Consider the following 5,961-nt stretch of genomic DNA (forward strand, 5'->3'; position numbering starts at 1 on the left):
GACGGCAGAGACCAAGGCGGAGGCCTCCCCAACCTCACCGGGTCTCCATTGCCCTCCTCTGGAAGATCGAGGGCGCACCCAGTAGCCAGAGCCTTAGCCTTCAGCGGAGCCGCAGCCTCCGCGTGGGGTAGGAGAGGGAGCTGCGGAGCCGGCCCAGCCACGTCTCCAACTAACAAGGGCGGTGGAGCGAACCAGAGCCGGTGCGAGGGAAAGAACTGGATCCAAGCGGCCGACTAAAAGGGGGAGCGGGCAGCGAAACCCCGGAGGTAAAAAACCCAGAGGCTCCCCTGTAGGAAACAGGGAAATCCTGGCGACCCAGAGAGAGAGAGAGGGAAGACTGTGGCGGTAGGGTAGGAAAGGGCAAAGACCCCACCCGGGAAGAGATCCAGGAGAGCATCCATGAGAAGGAGTGAGGGGAGGAAAGCCGAGGGCGGCTGGGTAGGTGAGCTAAGTCCCGGGCGCCGCAGAACCCCTGAAAAAAGGCTTTGTACAAAGAGGACCAGAAATTACCCAGGGCTGTGAAAATGGCCGGGGGTCCGAGATGAGAGGTGCCCTGGGGCTGGCAGGAGGTGCGATCAGGAATGGAAATCGACAAGAAAGAGGTCCAGGAAGACCCGAAGAGGGTGGGGGACTCGGCCAGCCCCTCGTGGCGGACACACTGGATTCCGAGGCGCTCGCCCACCTCGTACCCCACGCTGGCCAGGCCACTTACATCGAGCCCAGGGTGCCCAAATGTGCTCTCCCGCGCGGTCCTCCCCGCTGGTTCCCGCCCATGGAGCGCCACGGACCAGGATCCCAGATGCCAGGACTCAGCGGGCGCCGGGGCGGAGGAGCCCGCCCAGATCCTAGCCTCCGCCTAGCCTAGGCCAGCAGCGTGGAGCAGGTCTCACCTCCCCAGCTCCCTCCTCAGCCTCTGCCGCGGCTCTGGCCCGGGCGTGCTCCGGCTCCGGACTTTTCATTCATCCTTTCACACTCCCTCCCCAGGCCAGCCTCTGATTGGCTCTACCGAGTCTGACGTCACCGCCTCGTTCCCCGCCAGCCCTGCCTCTCTCTCTGCCCCGGCCGGGCCCTGGGAGCGCAACTGGGGCGCCCCTCCCCCCGGAGAAGGGGGGCGGGGAATACTATGTCTGTAAGCTGATTCTCAGCCTCTTGCTGCCTCACCCACCCCAAGACCCGCCTTCCAGCTCTAATCCATTGCCGTTTGGGGTCTTGATCTCCAATCTCACTCTTTTCATAGGTCTTACACTTTGGATTTTGGCCCTAGGTATGTTACACCAGGACAGGGCGCAAAGGTGGAGAAGAGATCCGGTGAAATCTACTCAAAAAGAACCAGATGACTGCAGACTACTCCTACCTGCCTCCTCCCATCAGAATATTCTTTGTGCTTCTCAGGTTCTGATCCTTACGGATTGTGATCCTAATCTTTTAGGATGGACAGGGACCTCTCTTCCTGGTTTTCAACTCAAAATAGTGAGGAAAAGATTCTGGAAGTTTGGGACTCCTACAGGGAGACGTGGGGTCTGAGTGGGGCTGAGCTTCCTTTTCTGCCTTGCGGAAACGGGAATATATCTTAAGACTGTTCGCAGCACCAAAGTTCCAGGTAGGGGAGGCTGGGGGTGAGGATCCCAGCTGGCATCAGCCTGGGCAAGGCCGACAGAATTTGACCCAGCCATAGAGGCCCTTCCTAGCGCCTTCTCTCCCTTCGCCCACCCCGTGCGCCTCCAACCTCGAGTCCGCGGTCCCTCTCCGGGTGTCTGGAGCGCTGGGATCACGGGGAGGAGGATCACGGGACAGCAAGGCTCCGGTCCCGGACTTTCCCGATCTGGCTACCCATCTGGCCTGGCCCAGCGCGACATTCCCAGTTCAGCCTTTCTGTGAGATGAATCAGAGAATGCCTAGTCTCAACCTTGGGTGATATACACAGGCCCAGAGGCCAGGCCGGCAGGCAGGATCCAGATTCCTGCTGCTTGGCAGAGCTCTCAGATTGAGTTTTGGGCCCCTATCTGAGCCGATGTGCCTGCCAGGGAGCAATTCGAATTCCTGTCCTAAGCCACCCCACCCTTCCACTCACCCTACTCTCAGCCCCTTTGCTAACAAACTCTAGGACTCAGATATCTGGAGCCTGCCGGTCAGATTAACATGGGCCAGCTGCTCTAACCAGGGGTCCTTGAACATCAGGCCACCAGGGGTGTGCTCCAGGATACCACCCCCTGGCCACCAGGCCCTCTGGACAGACTGTTTTATCTGTTCCTCTGCACAGCCCAGGACAAAGCCAAGCCTGAATGCTATTTGTCTTGGGTAGATGCAAGCTGATGGCCAATGGGTCAATTTGGTGCTCCTCCCAAAGACTGGAGAATGTCTGAATAATCACTGCCATTGATACTGGTTGCATGACTGCAGGGTGGGAGACAGTTTGAAATAGACTAAAGCCCAGGGGCCCAGGTGTTTCCTCACCAGAATAGTAGTAAGAGGCTGAAGCAAACAACCCAATTTCCTTAGGACTCAGGGCATTGTGAGGGCTGAGCTTGACCATGGCTTTTTCCTTCTATTAGACTCTGCAGGGTCCCAAAGCTCTTACCCAAGAGAAAGGCATTCTAGAAGCTTCCATGTCAATTTTCCACCCTCCCAGATCTGGGAGCACACCAGCCAATGGTGAGGAGGAAAGGAAAGAGGCAGAGCCTTAGTGTCCACTCCCTACTTTGTTTCCTCCTGCCCCTTCCCAGGTGCTCTCACAGCTCAGAATGCAGCACTGGGGAGCAGAGTGTTGGAGTCTCTGTCCCTCCAGTACAGTTGCAGAAAAACGGAACCCTCCTCAAATATTCTCACAGATAGACCTACCTACTGGCCTGCTGGTAAATACATTCCCTAAATGTATCCCAGCTAGGGCCCCAGAAAAATGACAGGCCTTTCCTGTCCATGCTTACAAACCCCTTCAAAGATTTCTCAGTATACCACCTCCTGTCCCTTTTTAAGAGGCCCAATATCCTCCAAAATTCCAGCAATTCTACATAGCGCCTACATTTCTCCAGACACACCACCAACTTCCTCTACAGATATCTCCTCATTTGCCCTCCCATAGGATCCCTTAAAAGCACCTTAAACAAACCCTTCTCCCCCTCATTCTTCCCCTCACCAGCATCTGGGGGGCTGGGACCGGTGGGGATGAGCTGTCCTGCTGGCTAAAACTCTCCCCTTTCGTCTCTGTCACAATTTCCAGCCAAGTCCCTTGCCATCTGTGGGGCCCAAGCTTATCTTTACAACCTCCTCCCTTGGCCTGGGTGTCCAGACAGTCTGGCAAGGGACAGTTGGGATCAGCGCAAACCTCTCTTCTCTTTCAGCCACTGCTGTATTTTTGTTGTGGAGAGGAGGGGACAGAAAGGCTTCTTTGCCCAGGGGAGACTCCCCCACCCCACCTCTGTTGGCCAAATTCAAACTCAGCTGAATTTCCTCAAAAAGCAAGATCAAGAGAGAAATGGGTACATTTAGATGACTTGTGAAGATATATCTAAATTTCCCCAAATAGCTTGAAAAGAGCAAGATCTCTCTGTCTTTTACTGTGGCTTTGGGTTCTGCACAATTAGTTCAGCTTGGACAGTGTCCAAATTTAAGAAGGAGAGACACCCTCCCCCAAACAAAAGAAAGTGGAAATTAGTCTAAATAGTCCTGCCACTGTCCACATGGAATCCCCACCACTCACAAAGTAATTTTTTTGTTTGGTTTTGTCTGAGTGTGCTTGACAACCCGATCCCCTACCACTCCTGCTCAGGGATGCAGGTAAGTAGGGCATCTGTCTTTATTCCAATGGAGACAGAGCTATAAACCACGAAAGAAACAGAAAACTCCCCACCATCATGTAAAATGTGATTGGTTTGTATGTCAAGCCATGTTGTTCCAGTTTCAAAAAAGAAGGTATTTGGAGGGTGGCAGATGAGACAGTCTCTCAAGGACAGGAGCAATTTCAAACATATTCTTGTCCAGGTATAGTAACTAACACTATAACTAAAACATAAATTCCTAAATTTATGAATTTAGTAACTGATAAATTAATAAAGGTCTGTGTGTACCTGTGCATGTATTTGCAAGTCTGTGTTTGCTGTCATGTGGATTATGGGTGGGGGATGAGGGTCTTGATAAGTTGTGTGTTTTGTGCGATCTGTGTATGGGTGTGTGTGGCAGGAGAGGGGGAAGTTGCGTCTACCCTGTTGTGTGTTCATGACTATTGGACAGTTCCTTTGACCAGAAGAGACCCTTCTACTAACTGGATAGAGCAGGCGTGGAAGAGGCTAACAGCTGGAGTAGCATGGGGGCAGTAGGTGCCTTTGGGCTTGGTCCACCAGCCTCAGTTTCCCTCGGAAGGCCTCAGTTGGAGTAGAGGCCCTGCTATTAGCACACAGCACAGCCAGCTGTAGTGTTCTCTAGAATGATGGTCTGCAGACCCCACCCTGAGTCCTTGCAGGGAATTTCTGGGGGACTGTGGGGAGAGCATACCAAATCCCAGGTGCTGATCTGAGTCTGTATGCGTCTCAATTAGTCTAGGAGCCTGCATTCTTTGCCAGAGCCCTCCCCACCCCCATCCCTACAGCCCTGATGCCCACCTATTGTCTGTGTGCCCGAAGAGGCCCATGTGGAGAAAAACATGGCCTGAATTATGCTCTCTGGATGCAGCTCTTGGACGGATCTTCATAATTTGGGTTCCAAAATACATTTTGGCAGTAAACCACTCTCTTGAAATATTCAGGTAATTAAATAAAGAGCATATTTTTTTCTTTATTTCAATTATCAGGTTAATTTGCCTTGAAGATATAGATGAAAACTGCATTTGGGGGAAAGTGGGTTCAGATATTTATTTTTGTCTTATAAGTGCATCATTATTATGAACATTATGCATTATTCTTTTGCTATAGAATATTTGCTTTGTCTATGGGGTAGTGACAAATGAAAGCAATAATTGGCAGTTAAAAAAATGCTGAGGCTGTGTGAAAAAAAAAATATATATATATACACATTCAGATGGGCAGAAAATGTCAGAGAGTCTGACACATAATCTGGAGGATTTTGTCCCTGGGGATTCCACCCTTCTTCTCGACAAGAGTGGGTTTTTTCCTCTCATAGAGGGGCCAGTCTGCCTGCTCCCAGTTCTGTTCTTGAGCCCTCACACTGTTCACTCGCCTGAGAGCCTTACAGTGTCTGGGAGGTGAGAACAAGGTGGCAGAGATGGTGGAGGGTCGGCTGGTTCATCCAGATGGAGCACTTTCTACAAGACCCTCAGCCCTCAGCAAATGGCCTCCTTATGGGGCATAGGCATGAGTGTGCAAAGGGGCTGTGCATGCACACACACACACAAATACATTCAAACCTATTGACTCAGACCAATGCAATGACAAATCCCTGGACACTCCCAGCAGTACCATCTCCTGATGCTCACAGGTACATGCCCTGGCACACACAGCCACTCGCAGTTCTTTAAGCTTCCCAGGTTTCCATTCACCTTGAGCACACTCCTCTCTTTTCTCACTTCCGTCACCCAGGTACAGATATCTCTGCCCCCTTCCCCAAAGAACCACCTCTTCCAAGGTCAACTGACCTCCATCTCTGCCCTCTGGAACCTATGGGAGAAGGGAAAAGAGTTCCCTCTATCCCCAATGCCTTTCCTCTCTATCACAGAACTGGAAGCAGGGTGGCCTTTCCTCCCCAAGCCACCTTGTTCCATGCCCATTATCATTGACTGTACAAGTCTTACTATAATCAGAGTAAGCAATCAAAATGAGGGGCTGAAAGCTGGAAAAGACAGAGAGTGGGGAAGAGAGGTGTAGAGAACAGGGGAAAACACAGGTCAGTTGTCCTTTTCCTCCCCCACCCACACCACCATCGAAAACAGCAAAAAGAAAATAAATACCCCAAAAGCCAAAAGTGGCCACCTACGATGACACCAGAAACAAATGAAGCTGCTGCTTCTTGGAT

The sequence above is a fragment of the Lemur catta genome, chromosome 3, assembly GCF_020740605.2.
Source record: "Lemur catta isolate mLemCat1 chromosome 3, mLemCat1.pri, whole genome shotgun sequence".
NCBI classification, from domain to species: Eukaryota; Metazoa; Chordata; class Mammalia; order Primates; family Lemuridae; genus Lemur; species Lemur catta.